Raw genomic sequence first — 19,508 nt, forward strand, 5'->3', positions numbered from 1 at the left:
TCGTCTTCGACGAGTTCCCAGCCTTCCTTAAGCATTTTGTGCCACTCAAAAACTCTTGTGCGGCTTAAGGCATCATGCCCATAAGTCTGCTTAATGAGTTCAAGGGTCTCCAACATGGATTTCCTGAGTTTAACGCAAAACTTCACATCGTAGCGTTGCTTGACGGTGCACTCCATGCTGGCGCGACAACCCCGCAAACAATCACACATCACAAAAATCCACCTGTCTCAATGCATGCCCAGAGGCAACTGAACTAAAGTGTGCTTGAGTGGTGGGGGACCCCTCTACCAAGCCGAACAGTCAGACCCCCATCCACCTCTCCGTTGAGGCTACAGCAAACCAGTCAATACTTATTGTACGGACCCCGTGTTTCCCAATAATTTAATGTTCACTCATTCGCCAGTTCAAATTATTAATTAGTTCAAGAAAAATCTGAAATTTTGTGAGGACTGATTTTATGAAATTTAATTTGTACTGGGGAGTCAATGTTTATGTCAAAAAGCTTTAGCAAATTTTATGCCAAAGAAACATGCATAGGCATACATGCATATCATGATGCATCATAGAATTTATCATAATCTGCAATGAAGTTATGTAGGATAGCTGCCTTATTGTCCATAGTTTTTCTATTTTATTGAGCCCATGCTTTCATAAGAGGGAGGTGAAAATGTTCTTCGGAGGTGGAAGCCCCTGTATGTTGGGGCGGATAGATTAGTGAGAGAATATTTTTAATACAAAAATGGAAAATTTGACCAGGGACTCTGCAGTAACTATGAGGTCTGTTCAAAAAGTATTGCGAATTTTGTGGTTTTTCTAAAATTATATATTTATTCATGAATATCTATTTTGCCCCCTTCAAAGTAATCTCCATTAGATATTATACACTTGTGCCAATGTTTATTCCAATACTCTAAGCACTTCAAAAATCATTTTTTGTGATCTTGTTCAGTTCCTCCATCGATGCAGTCTTTATCTCGCCAATCGTGGCGTAGCGTCGTCCTTTCATGGACCTCTTCAGTTTCGGGAACGGGAAAAATACACTGGGGGCCAGATCTGGGGAATACGGTGGCTGCGGCATCATTGGTGTGTTGTTTTTGGCCAGAAATTGGCACACAAATAACGATGTGTGAGCAGGGGCGTTGTCATGCAGCAGAAGCCAATTTTTGTTCTTCCACAAATCTTGGCGTTTGTGGCGGATTGCTAAGAGCAAATTGCGCATAACTTTCAGACAAATATTCCTTATTTACCGTTCTACCCTGTGGCAAGAACTCATGTGGCACCATGCCCCTGCAGTCAAAGAAATCTGTAAGCAAAACTTTTGAATTCAACTGAACTTGGTGTGCTTTTTTTGGTCTTAGCTCATACTGCAGCTTACTGCAGCTTTGGGATGGTTGAGCTTTGGTTTCCATGTCATAACCATAAAGCCATAATTCTTCGCCAGTGATGATCCTCTGGAGCAAATTAGGGTCGTCGAGGACAGTCATTAGCAATGTAAATGCGTTGCTGGTTTTGGTTGAAATTGAGAATTTTTGGTATGAATTTCACGGCCACGGGTGTCATGCCCAAATCATCGATAAATGGAATGGCACGAGCCAATCGATATGTTTAGGTCCTCCGTAACTTCTATTCCGGTGATTTGACGATTGGCCAATACTATTTTCTTCACTTCATCAATGTTTTCGTCTCTTGTTGACGTGCTCGAGCTTCCGGCACACTCTTTGTTGTTCTCATCCTCTCGGCCCTCTTGAGAACATTTTGTACCACTGATAAACGTTGGTTCAGTCCAAGGTAGCCTCTCCATATGCCACAGTCAACATTCGGAATGCGTCTGTGCATTTGATTTCATTTTTCACACAAAATTTGATACAGATTCTTTGATCCATTGTTTCAAGCAGACAAAGTTCAAAGATAAGCCAAAACTCATCCCAGCAAAATAGCTGCCAAAAATTAACTGAACGTTCAAAATGGCCAAACTTTTTGGCATAAGCGAGAGACATAAGTGCCAACACAACGCCACAAAAAATTGAAAATAAAATATAGGTAACCCGTGGAAATTCAAAATTCGCTATGCTATTTGAACAGACCTCATATATACTCATGCTATGCTTTAGTTCTCTCATAACCCTTTAAGGAATTTATTTTGTTTAATATTCCTGGACTAGATGGCTGTGTATGATATACTAATCTTTAGCTGTCCAAAGCACCTGCCCACAGAGCTACTTTGGAAATGGTTAAATCGAGGGATGTGAAGATGAATTGTTGGAACATCCACCTCTAGCTCTAGGGATGAGCACATTTTACTTCAGGCACCATTATAATGGCATCATTTAAGTGGTTCCTAATAAGTAATTTTGGTAGTGAATGAGAAGAGGCAACTGATAGCTAAGGTCATATTTCCCATGAGGGATGGGCGGGTCATTTGGCGGAGGTAGGATATTGAGGGAATGGAGGAAGGGCGGAGAGAAAACTAGATTCCACATTAGCATACTCGTAATTAAAGGTGTCGAGGGTTCCACAGTTTATGGCCACATCTGCTGGACTGTTTACTTCACTTGAAGTGCTCTCTACGTAGTACCCAGAGGGGGGTGGAGGTACCACTGAAATATATAATGCTCGTTCCAGGATTCAAACCCAGGCCCCCAGGGTGGGAAGCCAGTACATAAGCCACCACCCCTTTCCCATCCCCTTAAATTCAGTTAATTTTGAAATGGATTATCCAATGAAATGACACTTTCGATAAAAGTGAATCCAGTTCGTCCCCAAAGATTTGCCATCTATTTGAAAACTGAGCCCCTGATCTGCTTGTCTGTAGGACTTGTGTTTGAGTGAAGGACTTGGAAGCTAATTTGGAAACCAGACATGAGCACCATTCATTATCCATTACTAAAAAGCAAGAAAGACTCGTACTTTTCCACAGATTTTATTATACGGTACAACGCGTTTCACCGACTTGCGGCATCATCAGGTACAAATTTGCAAAACAGACAGAGCAAGCATATATACCCTCAGGACAGAGTGGGGGCGGGGAGGGTTGGAAGGATTTGAGAGGGGTGGGGGCTCACAGGTGCGTTGATGGATTGTTTTGACCATTTCCAGGCTAATTTCTCGGAGAGGAGTGGGGAGGGGTATGGGAATAATTGCTCATTACAAAGTGTCGTGTTGGGGTTCACCAAGTGCCTTCTAATCTCTAATTGCTCGAGAGCGTCCATTTTTAATCCTTTTGAAGTGTGTGTAATATCTCTGGGACAAAGTCACTGCTGCGGTCGAATTCTAGTAAATGCTTGGCAAAGAGAGAGTTGTTATTCTGATTTTTGTGACGCCTAGCGCGCTCCTTGACTCGTAACTTGATATTCCTGCCGGTCTGACCGACATAAACGCTGTTGCAATCCTCGCATTTCAGTTTATAAATGCCTGATTTGAGAAGGCTATCCTGGGTGTCTTTTCCATTGGCTAGAAGTTTGGAGAGGGTTATGGGTGGGTAGAAGGCTGCTTTGAGTGAGGTGGGTAGGCAGTTGGAAATCCTATATGAAATGTCTCCCAGAAACGGGATTGAGCACCACTTAAAATCTTTAGATACTGCGGGCTGTGATACGAAAATGCTTTTTATGGCCATTGCTTTTTGTTTTTTCCGTAGTAATGTGTCAACTAGTTTGGGGTTGAAACCATTGTTGGTAGCTATATTAGTGATATTCACGAGTTCAATGTTGAAGTTTTTGGGGGAAAGGGGGATGTGTAGGAGGCGGTGGATCATGGAGTGGAGGGCTGCGTGTTTGTGAGAAAAGTGGTGTGCGGAATCATTAGAAATTATATGGTCTGTATATGTGGGTTTCCTATAAATTGCAAATTCGTGTCTATTATCCCTAATTGTGATTGTCCAGTCGAGGAAGTTGATGGTGCCGTTGACGTCTTTTTCCATGGAGAAGGAGATATTCCGATAAAGTGTGTTTAGGAAATTAAGGAAGGAGTCTAACTCTGTTGGTTCCGGTCCATAGGCATAGTATATCGTCCACGTAACGAAACCAATAGCCCACGTTTTTGTTATGCTGATTGTCAGCATTAAAAAGATGTTCTTCCACAGAATTGAGGAAGACTTCGGCTAGGAAGGGGGACAGTGGGGAACCCATAGCTAACCCATCCGTTTGGCTGTAAAGAGTGTGGTTGAAACTAAAATAATTCTGGTTAACTGTCATTTTGATGAGGGGGACCAATTCGTCTGAGATATTTTGGGCAATGGTGGAATCCTTGAGTAGTTCTTCCACCCTAAGCAAAGTTTCCGATATTGGTACACAAGTGAATAAATTGCTAATGTCAAAGGAGACTAGTCTCGCTTTTTCCGGGACATTAATATCTTTCAATTTTCGGGCTAGCTCTATTGAGTTTTTAACTCCGTATTTAGGTTTAAAACCTGTGAGATCTCGGAGCATTACGTTTAATTTTCGTGCCAGAAGGTGTGAATGGGCGGACACAGCTGAGATGACAGGCCGAATAGGTTTGGCTTGTTTATGTAATTTGGGGAGTCCGTACAACCTGGGGGCGGAGGGGTTCATTTGGATTAAACTAAATTTTTCCCTAGCATTTAAAAACTGACACTTGGACACTGCACGTTTCACTTCACTTTGGAAACTCGCGGTTGGGTCTTTGGATAACGGAGTAATAGGATTGTTGTTGATGAACTCAAGGCACTTTTCCACATTCACTCGTTTATCCAACACTACGACACTAGATCCCTTGTCAGCTTTCTGGATGATGAGGTCTTCCTTGCCAATAGTCTTCCTCAGGCGTCGGAGGGTGGACGTACGTTGCTGAAGGCTGGAAGAGCGGGTCGTTGTTGGCACTGCTTCCTTCAATGAGGACATGATGATTTCAGCAACTTGGTGTTTGGTAGCCAGAGATTGGTTCCGAAGGGCAACCTCGCAATCTGCGGCTAGATTTTTAATGTCGGCTTCGGAAACTTTCTTAGAGGGAGCAAACTTCAAACCTTTCTTTAAGATATTACTCTCCTCCTCCGTGAACGTATGGTGACTAAGGTTGACAACTCTTGCGGCTGGAACAAATTTCGATACTGTGCGGGGACTGTTTTCTTTAGTAGTGCACTGGTAATTTTGAGGTGGACTATTAATAAGGTTACTCAGTTTTTTCCCCTGGGTTACATATTTGCGAGAAGAGATTTTACTCACTAGTTCTTTTACACCATCCACAAATGTAATCCATTCCGCAAAATGTAACTTAGAGCAAAGTTCTAGGTGCAGACAGAACAAATAATGTGCAAAGGAATCCCTTCTTGCATACCACAGTTTCAGTTCCTCCCTTAACCACTGGATTTTCGCCTTGCGTATCGCTCTGATGGCCGTTGTGGACGACGAAGTGGCACGAACCTGGACGTACGCTGGGAACACTCCGTTTTTGAGGCAACTGCTATTGAAGAGAATTCTATTCTATTCTAAAGCTCTTCATTATATTTGGTGGACTACTATAACCTCCAATTCTTCCTCATCTGCCTCTGGAGGCCAGCCTTCTGACTTCTTAACCTGCTTTTGACTGCCAGTAATTACAATTGATTTTTTCTTTCCAGTCTTAAATTCATGTTGAATACAATGATTTACATTCAATAAAAATTCATGCTATTGTCAAGCTGTGTGAATATTTAAAGTCTTGCAGCAAATATGTTGAAGCTTAAAGAAAATAACTGAAAGACAGTAGCCATCAAGTTATGACTTTGGTTCTATATTTGTGATGAAGCCTCAAGAGCTTTCAATTACTGATTTGTCAACTGATTCCTGCCATGATGAACTTTGTCCTATCTCAATAAATTTTCAGGGAAGTGGCTATTAAGCAAAAGGTTTCATGGTGCAATATTCTGATTAATATTGGGGTTTATTTTATGCTTGTGGATAACAGGACCATACAATGGCATAGAATTTAACTGTAGGTATAAATAAGCGATGCCAAAAAAATATGCAACATCCTGTAATTGTAACTGGAGATTACACTGAATGTGATGCATTACAGGTGTTATTTCTAACCACGAGGTTATTTCTCTGATACAGTGGGTATAATTTCTAATGAAGAGGGATTGAAGTTATGTGATTTTATTCTTTCATAAGAAATTAATTCGTTTTCATTAAATTAATCATTAGATTATTTCATTTTCATGAAAAATTAAGCTAAACACATTACATTTTATGTAACTGGATAAAATTTCTTGTTAAAATATCTACTATAAGCCGGCAGTAAAAAATACTGAATATTTTCTGCACATGTGATACAGTCCAAAATGTTCAAAAGCTCCAAAAAACAGAAAAAAATGTTTTACCTCTGGACAATTTTAATAATAGCCAAAGGAACAACAGAAATATCCCTTCAAAATAGGTTTCTAAGTTTTAACTAGCTAAAAAATCTGATTGAACTCATATCCTGACAACAAAATTAAAAGTTTATTGGTGATTTTCTTGGCAATGGTAACAAGAACATTTATAGAGAAAAGTGATGACTAGCAAATAAATTCAAATTCATAAATGGGTAAATATAATATCTCTTCTTCCCCAATTTTGTTTGTACCTCTGAAAAAAGCAGGAATATTTGCCATGGGCTAGAAGTTCAGCTTGAAGTAATTACTGAAAACATGGTATTTTCACTCAAAGTTACATTTTAAGTCTGTCCTAATCGAAGGGCATTGTGAAACTTTCACATTGTCCTCTCTATTAACTTTAGTGTCTTTATCCTTTCAGTTATTCCCATTGATAGAATTGATTTTGTTTAGCTTTCCATTGAATTGTTATTTATGAAAACATCTTATAGGTGTTATGTAAGTGAACTCAATATTTTAATTTGATTCTGGAAAAATTAATTAGATGCATTTTCAGAAATTTGAGTGGAACCATTAGAACATAATTGAATTTGTCAGTGCCTGCAATATGCATATGACATGCTTATTGTTGCGTGCAATGTGTAAAAATTAAACTATAAAAAATTAAAATTAGAATTCATTATTTTTACTTTTGGTAGTCTACCATTGAAGGTAGATTTTGGATGGATACAGTCTGGGCATAGCCCTAATTCTTAGCTCGTCTAGCAAGACTCCCTGATGCCTGGCACTACATTAAAATCTTCCTCGGTGTTGCCCTCCTTCTACCTACCGTCATTCCATCCAACATGCCTAATTAGGAACACGTTAATTTAGAAAGGACAGTGGAGAATAAAATAAAGAAAAATATTGACAAATTTCGACTAGATAAGTTAAATAGCACGACCCGGTTTCGAGGTATTACATCATCTTCACCTGATGTATTTCATCATCTTTTCTTTATTGTATTCGAATCCCACCACATCACGCCTGAAATACTCAATTTGGACCGAAGAGAAATTTGGCATTTAAAAATCTCTGAAGAAGACAAAATGTGTGTGGACAAGAAGTTATTAAAGAAACAATAAGGTTTTGTAAGAAAGGCTAGGCATATAAGAGTTTGAAAAAGGCAAATAATCTACATCAGGAAAGGCATAAGGTGGGATGGAGGTAAGAGTAGCATATGGAAAAAGCTGCAACATAATATTAAAAGTGTTAACCTCAAGAATTGTAAACAGAGGGGTCAATTAATCTTTATAAAAGAAGTTGTGCATCCAGTAGTCATATTTTAAGTATAAACATGATCACTAGTAGAAAAAGGTGACAAACTGCTTAGAAAGCAGGAACGCTAAATATTAGTAATGGATGAGTTCCGTTCTTCAGTTACTGGTCTACTGGTTCTTGAGACTAGAAGTGGAACCTGAGTCTAACCTAACCTGAACGTAGATGAAGGACATTGGTATTCCACCTAATATTTTTTTCACTTACTAAAACATAATATAAGATTGTTATATATGATTCAGTGTGACCAAGATCTCAATGTAATATCATACCATGTTGCCTTAAATACATAAATTAGACACTCTTATAACCATGATGCCCCTGAAAAGCTCATTACTTTGCCAAACTATGTAATGATTTGGAATTGAAGAAGGCAGGGCCTGGAAAACTATTTACGAAATCCAATTGCGCATAATTATCATGTATAAATATATTTAACTAAAGCATTTATCCTCTGTTTGAGAAAGATTCATACCTTTTCACTTTGTTTTGGCTTAAAAACATCTCATAAACCACAATAATCAACTTGAAGGATGGTTTGGCAGGCAAGACTATAAATCATACAGTAATAAGCTGGAAATTGTGTGAAATCCACGAATGAGGGTATGGGGGTTCCTTTCTCTGTGGAGCCTTTGGTTTCCCTGGATGAACAAGTCGCTGAAAAATCACTGGTAAGGTGACTCTTGATGATGACATAGGGCATCACCAGGAATAGAACCCAGACCCTGCAGTTTCACAGTTCTCTACCCATTTGAGTACCATGTCCACTTCTAATAAATTGCAGAAAGTAATTAGGAACTAATATTATTATTAATATGGCACCAAATGAAAAATGATGCATATACTTATAGTTTGTCTATCCTGTGTGTGATATAGGTAATAATTAATATATTACATATTGTTTACTTCACTCAGAAAAAACATTCCTAGATTGCATGACAGTAATTTTGAGCTGGAAAACCAGTTACAAAAGCTAGCAGCGCTTATTCATGCAGTTATACATAATATTATGAGCTGTTTATTTTCATATAATGCCTTCATTTCAAAATGAAGGTATTTACTGTGGTTGCCTTGCGTAAATGCATAGTTGGATTTGAGAACTGGTTTGAATTGGAAAAATTTCCCAGTCCTATTTTGATAAACTTCTGTTCCATGTAGCTATGGTATTTCCTGCCGTATAAGGTATCTGAGGTTATGCCCTTCGGCAATTTATTGTGCTTGATGTTTGATAAATATTCATATCTCTGAAAATCCACCAGGTAGAACATTCAGAAGCTGGGTAACTACTGCATTATGTTGGAAAGTAGTGCCTTGTTTTGAATGATGACGGAAGACAATCTACTGACTGCAAAAAAATATCACTCAAATGCCGTGTTTAATGCTATATTTTTTTGTGAGAAGAGTGAATTTACCAGTATTTTCAATATCTGAGATTATTTCCCTTTCATCCTGGAATCAAGACTCTACTGTACCTATGTTTCAAAATATCAGAAAATTTAACCTCTTATGCAGAAATGTGGTCCACAATTTTTTAAGGTTAGTCAAAATATTTGATAGTTGTTTCATTAAATGCATAAATATTTAAAGACAAACCTATGCTCTTCATGCCATAGCTATATTAGTAGCCTATTATGATGTATGCTGCAGAAAAATCTTTAAGCATACTGTAATCGATGAAGATTTAAGTCCATAACAGTGTACAACTCATTAGCTTTTGGACTATGTCTCTACATTCAAAAATGAAATATGGTGGAATCCACAATTTGCACAGATTGCACAGTTTATCAGTGTAGAACAAAATGACATGACGGTATTCTTTCCCAAAAATGATTCTTTGTACATAGTATCTCCAAGCAATATACTATGCATCTAAAAATGTCTTTGGAACATTTAATCTCTTTTCTTGCCTTTCATGAAAATAGTATGATGACAATGTGGGAAACTCAATAATTGAATCATTTTTACAATAGAGATCATGAAAAATTATCTCACAGTACATGTGTATTTTTAAGTCTGTGTACATTTAGCACAATCATCTTTTAGTTTTGAAATTAAAAAAAAAATTAAAAATAATGCAAAACTCTGCTGAAACTTATTATCAACCATTTTTATAACTTCTTAAAAGGGGAAGATTTTTTTGCAGGTCATGGAGCTTTTTTACACAATATTGCATCTGTCAATAGTGCAAGACCTTTCCCTTTGTCAGAACATTCAAAACCAAAAACTAAAGCTCGGAATCAAAAAAGTGTAGCCGACCCATCAGTAATAAGCCTTATATATAGTGCTGTTCAATAGAAGATGGGCTATGAAATATCAGAATGAATCATGAGCTATAAGGTGAAACAACTCAGCTATTGGGAAAGAAATGATGAATTATATGATTGGCGGCACTTACATGAAGGATGATTGAGTTGACCTATTTCTTCAAAGTATTAAATTGTAATTAATAGACACTTCTTTTGACTGAAAACACCCTTTCATTGTATCATTTTTGAATTCATGGGTATGAAAAGTACTAGCTAACATAATTGATAGCGAATTCAGTTTGCACTTCAGTAATATGAGTAACGTTGTGGCATCGACAAGGAATGAGTAAATGACAAATTGTGAATGATTTAGATATACCCTCTGTTATACTCAGTTTGGATTGGACGAGTACACATTAAAGAAATCACCTTGAAGATGTACTATTTGAGGGCACTGCGTGGTAAGAGATTGGAATTTAACAAAAAAATATCAAGTTTTACATTTAAGGATGGAAAGCTATCTCAAACGGTTTGTCTGTTTTGTGTTACCCACCCTGGTTTGTGTTACCCCATGACTCTTGTGAGTCACATACTCACGGAGTGAAAGGTAATTTACTGTATTTTCCCATCGATAGCGCACACCTTGTATATAACGCGCACCCAGAACTTGGCAGTTACAATGAATTTGTATAGCTACCATGCACCCAGGGTTTCATAATTATCTTGAATGTCTATTAGTGCATGGATGAAGACATTTTTACACACAATATGTATAATTTTTACATGCATATATAATATTTACACGCATATATATGTATTTCTATAGATACCGCGCGCCTAGGGCTTCATAGTTATCTTGAACGTGTATAGATGCCGCACATCTGTATATATACGTTTATTTTTTTTTTAAGGTAATCTACCGGTTAAGGTAGGTTTTTGGATGGACGCAACTACCAAACAAATATTTTATTGCTCCTAACAAAACACAAAATCCATCATCCTACTCTATATCAGGTCCCTCTTCATCTCTGAGTACTTTCTTCCTCCCTTCATCCCGTCCAACATCCCTATCCTGTTCCTTCTCTTTCCTCTTTTGCCCAACATTCTACCCTCTATCACAGTCTTCAACATCCCACTGCCGGTCAATACCCCCTTCATCCACTTTTCCTGCCTCCATTGGATTTCTCCCAACAAACCCCTCTCTTCGCCCACCATACCAAGTACTTCCTCATTTGTTTTCTTCCCTGTCCATTTCACCTTCTCCATTCTTCTCCACACCCACATTTCAAAAGCCTCCAGTCTACGTCTATCCTCCTGCTTCAATGACCACGTTTCCACACCGTACATAGCTATGCTCCATATCAAAGTTTTTACGAGTCTTTTCTTAACATCCTTACTCAAAGTCCCTGTCATCAACTCCCTCCTCCTTGTGAAAGCCTCTTTGCCTAGCGCAATTCTTCTCCTTACGTCCGTACTACTTTGACCGTGTTGATCCAAAACACTACCGAGATACGTAAACTGTTCTACCTTCTCTAGTTTCATCTCTAATTCCTAGGCATAATAAATGTTTCATGTTTTGTAACTTGTTTTATTATGTTACCTCACTCGTTGTGTTATATTTTTTTTGGTATTGTAACTCGTTTTATTATGTTATCTTACTCATTTAATTATGGTTAGTATATTGTGGCAACGGGGCTGATTGTGAGTTGTATTTCGTAATGGTTAATCATGATTTCACACTATTTAATGGTCCAAATCAGTTTGTAATTCTCTTTGTTAGCAAAAGTCCCTTTACTACTGACTTTCCTTAAGAACCCTAGCCCAGAGATGGAGGCTTGGAGAATAAGAATTCATACAGTGTTATGTAGGTCACCTCATTTGCACTTAGAGAAGTAAAATTCCGCCATAGTGATTTGCGATGGAGTATCAGGTTGCACGGCTAACAACCAACTTTAATCTGGAGACTGGAAGAAAACTTCACAGTGGCATTGGATCGATACTTATCATTGTATTAGTCATTCATTTTAAAAATATTTCTCTTTCCTTTGTCATGACTGTCCTCTGTTTGTGTGGTGAGCGAGGATAGGGGGGTGAAATAAATGTGTGTGATTATATCTTCCATCCTCCAAACATATCTCTCAATGCCATCGAAAGTGTCATCATTCCTGATGATAGAATTACTGCGGAACCTTGCTTAATAAGCACATCACATACAGAGTAATTTTTATGATGAGCAAAAGTAATATTTTTAAAATGACTCCCTTAACAAGCAACTTTTCGAATTAGAAGTAGTGAGGAAAATGGGAATGATGACATGCCTGCTGTTTCTGTTTTACACTTTTTCCGCTAACATCTTAGTGATCACTTATTTTTCCAGGCTTGTGTTTGGGCAGTTTTAAAAATGTAGCAATGAAAAGTGAAATCATTGAAAGGCAACGAGGAGGCATGAGCATGGCTGATATGTCTCGCTCATACAATCAGTCTGCTTCAAATAATTCTCACCATCAAGACAACATTAAGGAGATAGATGCTTCAAAGGGAGTGACAAGAATATCAATGTAATGGTTATGTATGCTTAATGATGATGAAAGGTTGCTTCCCTTTAGGATGAACGAAAAGCAATTTCAAGGCAATGCTATCAACAAGAAAATTTGTGTGAAGGCAAAAGTGATTTTCACTGACATTGTTAAGAAGATGCTAGGATCTCATCAATGGCATAAAAAGATCTATTTTTAAAGGAAGCGTTGGGTAGTTGGAGAAGTTAAGGAGAAGAGGTGGGATCCCCAATGCCTCACAGCATTGTGAGATATAGTGAAGCAGTGATCTGAGACTTGAGGGCTGCAGAGAACCTCATTGGTGACTTCAAGAAGCTTGTAGATTCTGAAAGTTACCTGCTGCAGTGGGTTTTCAATGGTGGCAAGACTGATGTCTCTGGAAGAAGATGCCTTGGCAAACCTATGTAACAGTAGAGGAGAATCCATTTCTTGACTATAAGCCGAAGAAAAACAATCTCTCCCTGCTATTTTGTTCCAATTCAAGCACTGATTTGAAAATCACACCCCTCATTTACCATTCAGAAACTCCACAAGTCTTAGAGACGTATAAAGTCCAGAATAGGAGGCTAAATGTGGAGGTGAATGGAGAAATGGTGAATATGAGGATATGAGGTGAAAATGGTGAATATGGAGAAATAAATGATATGGAGGTCATGGGAAAGTTTGGGAAGCTGTTGATTGTACATGAAATTGTACATGAAAAGCATCACTCTAATAAGGTAGTGGCTATTCTCATAAATTTTTGTCATAATGCTTTGTTGCATTTTCATAAACTATTGAAGCGTCAGGAAAAAGAGATGTCTCTAGACAGCTTTCTAGTTAAAACAAAAATTAGGGATGTATCATAAGTAATAAACTAATTATTTTGGTTTCCTACCAATCAAAATTGCATTCCAGGTTGGTTAATCCCTTGATAGAAGAAAAGATGAGGGAGATTCACGATTCTAAGCATTTTTATATAATTGTCTTTTAAGCTTGAAATTCTACTTCCTTCACCACTTGTTTCTCCATAGAGAAGAAGCCTTGGGATTGCTAATTTAACTTGTTTTAATGGCCATAGATTTGTTCTTCCATTATTTATCACACACACACAGGTGACTGTTTCCAGAAACTTAAAGTAGACTTGTGTTCATTAGTCACAGAATCAAACTTCAGGTTTGTGTTTAACTGCCTCCCCATGAACTAATATCTTAATGTGGTGGAAGGGCTTATTATTTCTGACTTCAACAGCAATAATTGCTCCTGGGAGGTCGATCCATCTGGCTCCTCATCTTTTTGATCTGGCTGGCATTACCAAGTGATGCCAGCCACATTAAAAAGGTATCAAAGGGTAGGAGCCTGGCAAGTGGCAATCCATGCAGTATCCACCCCTCTGTGAGAAAGCGGCAAAGGCATATGACCTCATTTAAAGTGATGGGGAAACATAAAAAACACTCTTGAGGAAGACCGCGGTAAACTACCTCCTTTATTAGTCCATGGAATTGTGATGATTTTTAACTACATACTTAGGAATAAATTGGTATTTTTTCTTATTTCGGCATGATCAATGTTATCAAATCTTTTCAGCATAAGAAGCACATGCTTCTTCTTAGGAAGTCATTGTCTCTCTGTACCAAGGACTAATCTACTAAACTCTTCTCAGTGCCAGCAAATATTATTCCCTGCTATTGGAATTAAGGCTCTCTCATAAGTTCAATAATCTCATCATAGGCTTGCAGATTTTTGAGATCAGACTTCTTCAACTTCAGGGTGCCCTGATTCATTTCATTGTTAGATGATCTTTCCTTCAGGAAAGTGAAGTGACATCTGGCCACAGTGTGCCCTTACTGCGGCATACATCTGGTACCATTCATTTAATGTTTCTCATGATATTGTGATTACTCATTTCAGCCCTCATATTTTCCTCTGGTTTATATGTGAATATCCATGGAAGCGTGCTGAAATAGTTAATAATCTCTGCATATCATAATGGAGGAAAAATTAAGTTATTTTGTGTAGATTATGCAGTTCGTTGTCTCGGGCGTGACTTCATGGAATCGACTTAACATAATGAAAAGAGAAACTTTGTAATTCCACATAGATTTATTAGACGGACGACCTAGGTTTCGTCGTGGCACGTCATCATCAGGTGAACCTAGGTCGTCCGTCTAATAAATCTATGTGGAATTACAAAGTTTCTCTTTTCATTATAGATTATGCAGGGCTGGGCCGAGTAGTTGTTATATATGATTCAGTGTGACCAGGATCCCATGAAATTTCAATGTAGTGTAATACCATGTTGCCTTAAATACATAAATTAGACACTCCTATAACCATGATGCCCCTAAAAAGCATATTATTTTGACAAACTATGTAATGATTCGGAATTGAAGAAGGCAGGACCTCAAAAATTATTTAAAAAATCTTATTGTACATAATTATCATATATAAATATATTTAATTAAAACATGTCATAAACCACGATAATCAACTTGAAGAATGGTTTGGTAGGCTAGACTAGAAATCACCAAGTAATGAGCTGGGCATTGTGTGTAATCTTTGAATGAGGGTAAGTGATGGCCTGAAGCGTGCACATATGATTCCACATATTACTAGTTTGATTTTAATTTTCAACTTATCAACCTCCCATGAATAACTTCCAACATCATTTTTGGAGGGATTTGAATGGCCAAGGATGAAGAAGTGTGGAAGAAGAGGGGTGGGAATGATAGTTGGGAGAAAATCAAACTAGGAAATGCAATCTCACTGCGCTTAATAGCTCTGTGGAGAATCTTTAAAGGCCCAATTCAACAATGTATTTTTCAAGCAGTATTCCAGCACTAGCGTGGGCAACCGTCTTTCCTCATTCTTAGCTGAACTGTATATAAATAACTTTGAAAACACTGCTACATATTCCATCGACAATTTTGCGTCTACTTACTCCTGTAACATTGATGACATTCTGATCATCTTTGACATTTCCAATCCAATAAATGAATCAAGTTCCCATGTCAGTTTCCTGTAAAAAAAATATTAAACTCCTGTCTTTAACTTGTAACTTTCCCTCTATTTGCTATGCAGTCATGCAGAAATCATTCATTGCTGCAAGAGCATGGCCTTGCTATTTAAATTCTCGCATTTCCCTCGTTTTCACTCTCCTTCCTCGTAAATGCTTTTAATTCCTCGCTATCTACCCTTACCTTCAACCAAAACCTTACCTTGGTGACCACCAGTTACATCTCATGCTGCTCAAACTTAGTGAAAGTGCCACCTACTTCCAGCTCGTCCTGCAGTTGCCAATTGTTGAAGGATTCTCCCCTGGGTGACCGAGCCCTGTGAGTTACCATTTCCTTGTTTAATCTGCCATCACGTTTCATCCTCATAGGCCATTAGTCCTTCCAAAAATAATATTTCCTATAAGCCAAAATCAGATGCCCTTATTGACCTAACTTTCAATGTAAACAGTGCAGACTAATTGATCGAATAGTCCCTAAGTTAAGGTAGAATTTGAGAATTTGAAGTGAAGTCAATATGCAAAGGACTCCGATATTGTGGCCATGGAGTAATTAGAAACTGGAACTACCGAAAACAGGTGTAACCTTTTTTCCATTTTTATGAAAGCTAAAAGGTTACAATGAAGTACACCTGAGAAGTGGTTTTGCTAAGCATTGCAATGAGGTAGTGCATAAATTTGCATGAGAAGTGGTGGTATTTTTTTCCCTTATGGTCAAGTTATTCGAAATAAGGTTGAGAATTGGCATTAACTACAGGGCAGAAGTGTTCCTTTTTTAACTCTTCCATTTTATTTTTGTGTCTGGTGTGTCCAATTATCCCTTTGGACTTGTTTTTGCTCTAGTAATAAAGTATTATTTAGATGTAGTTGCATGCTATGTGAACCAGTAACTGTGATCAAAGTGGCAAAGCTGAAAATTTGAACACTATTGAGGTCTTCCTGTTGATCCCACCAATTCTAATATCCTAGTGATGGCAGGTAACATTATTTCTTAAGGAATATTTTAACTTTGTAAGGTTGAAATAAAAATTCTTGAATAGAGATAAACGACTCTGTGTGGTTCACTGTACACATTTGCCGTGGTGGCAGGCCCATTTTTTTCAATATACTCGTAGTGTTTAGCAAATTTTAATTCTGCAAGATTGGCCTCTGCATTTTAAGCAAATTGGCTGGAAGATTCAAGGTTTCAATGTCGTGCAAATTTTTTATCCATCATATTTTATATTATGTGAAATGAACACAAGAAGGGGTTCACATTTAAAAATGTAATGGTAGAATTTCCTCTGGTTTCTAATTCAAATATTAAAAAAATGTCTTAAATAAACTTGGGCAAGACTGAAAAACTTAGAATTGATAGTGACTTAATCAACAAAAAATATATAAGTATTTGCTTATCATACCAGTTATTGAGTGATTTATGATTTTTATCATAAAAATACTAGTATGCACCTAGCTTCTCTCCTGGTAGATCACTTAAAGGTATTTCCTCCCAGCTGTGGTTATTACAAAACCTAGTTCAAATTTTAACATGTTTTACCAAAATCTGAATGCATATTGAAATGTAATGAAATAATTGACTTTGTAATTCCACACACTTTATTTAAAAAAATTTGTAATTCCACACACTTTATTAAATAAAGTGTGTGGAATTACAAAGTCAATTATTTCATTACATTTCAATATGTTATGCAAATTCCACAAAGTTATGCCGGAGACAACAAATTTTATCTGAATGCATGCTTGTAATCTCAGTTTGATGACTTGTTTACTATCTGTGTCACATAGCAAGTGGGACAATTACATTCATGCGCACAATTTCAAATATATATTAACCTTCATCTTGTCTTAGTAATGGTTACAGTGCCATAAAATATTTGGCTTACAATCATAAACAAAGTTGTCAACCCATAGGTGAGTTGGACAGGTGGTAAATAGTTCACCCAATACCTAGCCCAATGTTGTGGGAAGTTCACACATCAGGGAAGGGAATTTGGTTCCTTTCCATATTTAATCTTTTCCTTGTACAAATGTTTTACCCAGGGATTATAAATTCCTTTTCATGGCCCATTCAACATCCCAGTTCAAACAAGATGTTTTGATCAAGTCTAATTGTGTTACTCGTATAGCACCGAGTCACCAAAAAATTTCAATGTGGATTGCTGAAACCCATAATTCCCAACTATGGGTACCCAAGCATGTAATGATTTGATTGCATGATCTTTCTGGCAATTATCAAATTTTTGGCAGCACTAAAACTTTCTGTGTGATACAGTTAATGCTTTTATTTCTATATAATAAGAACGATATTTTTGTCCACTGACTATACAAATCATAGGACATGCTCAGTGATTAGCTAGCACATTTTTAACTTATTTTGACCCCTTGTTGTTCTTGCTTAATCTTGAAAGTGTTAGGCTGGGTCTTCATGTGTGCTGCTGGTACATTCTCCAATTCTTTGACTAGGCAGAATATAAAATTTTGAGTGCTATGGGTGTTGCAAACACCTCCCCCTGATTGGGCAAGCAGATCTTTGCATTTTGCCAAAAGCTGGCATGAAAATATACTAGTTGTATGTTATTATAATAAATTACTATTGTTTAGTTAATGTTAAAGTAAGTGTTTACTTCAAATATCTAATTTTCCAGGCCTGAAGTTAGAAAATAATTAGTTTTAGATGAAACTGTTTATGATGATCAATCTGATACAGAGAGTAAGATATTATAAGATTATATAGTATACATTGCTTTTCTTCTTCTTTAAAAATGTAGCTTAAGGAAGTCCAAAGCTGATTAATATACATTAGAGACAGATCCCTTTTTCAAGTGCATTTACCTCTGCTGTCACATTTAAATTAATGTCATACTCGGCTACTGATTATTTTCTGAAAAAAATTACCTATGTCTGAAAACTTCCCCTATAGTTAATTTTTGGGCATTTTTTCAATAAATGTTTCGTTCTGCCTGAAAGAATGTGTAAAACCTCTGAATACACATCTATTAGCCATTTTTCTGTCATCTATTTAGATGATTAGTTAAATGAGCAGATGAAACTGAATGTCATTGGATTACTTTTTTTTAATAAATATTGAATTTTTTATCAGTGATTTGTTACCCCCAAGCTCAATATTGAGTAATTTGGTGGCATTTGCAGTATGTAACATTGAAATTCCCAAGTGAACTATGCAATTTGTGCACACAAAGCTTAAAAGTGTACAAGATGAAGCAACATAAAATGACAATTATAATGCTTAACCAGTCAATTTAAGAAAATGTAGAAATCTGTATGAATTATACCACTTTTTGCTAGATGGTAATGTAACTGACTATAAAATAAGTATGATTTGTCATATTATTTTTAATCAATTCAAGCAGTACCAGGTTATTGAGCAACTTCTCCATGTGAAGTAGGCATAACATTATTTTGAAGCACAAATACAAAGTGGTATCATATCAAATTCACAGTTGAGGCGTTGCAGATAATTGTCTTGAACTGCTGCAAGTTTGTGAATTGAGGTGATTACTAATGTAAGTTGTGCTTTAAATTTGGAATGTTATTTTTGTCCACGCTTGGAGCAATACATGGCAAAGCAAAAATGTGTTACAATTCATCCTGGATGGAATTAAAAGCAGAAATAAAATTTTATTGCTAATTTTCCATTGAGCGCACCTCTGTTAGAAAACAACATATTACTTAGAGAGGAGCAGCATGGCTAAGGTTGATTGATTTCAGACGTTATGATGAAGAATAGGGATACACCAAAGAAATGTCTGACTTAGATTTAATGAAAGTTGAATTCCTGTACTTCTCATAAATTCTTCTTACTATTGCTAGGCCAGAAGCTTCATTACATAGATGAATCAAAGGAAATATTCTCACAAAGTTTTAAATTTAATCTCGTTATATGCTTATGAGAAATGTAACCCACCAAAAATCTTAAAAGCGCTGTTCACACTATTACAGGTGTCATCGCCTGTGGTTTTCTTCATATTTAAGACAAAATTGCAATGTCCCTTCTGATTACAGTGGTCTTTTATCATGATGTAAATATGAAAATTCAGGAATAGCATTACTAAATTAAATTACTGCCTAAT

General features: G+C 37.0%; 1 protein-coding gene across 5 annotated transcripts in view; it reads left to right on the forward strand.

The window, feature by feature from the left end:
- Positions 1-19,508, forward strand: part of LOC139689887 (eukaryotic translation initiation factor 4E transporter-like) — a 125,681-nt gene that overhangs the window by 104,400 nt on the left and 1,773 nt on the right. The gene's annotated exons all lie outside the window — the stretch shown is intronic.

Source organism: Hetaerina americana, unplaced genomic scaffold, assembly GCF_022747635.1.
Source record: "Hetaerina americana unplaced genomic scaffold, ioHetAmer1.1.p SCAF_29, whole genome shotgun sequence".
Classification (NCBI taxonomy): domain Eukaryota; kingdom Metazoa; phylum Arthropoda; class Insecta; order Odonata; family Calopterygidae; genus Hetaerina; species Hetaerina americana.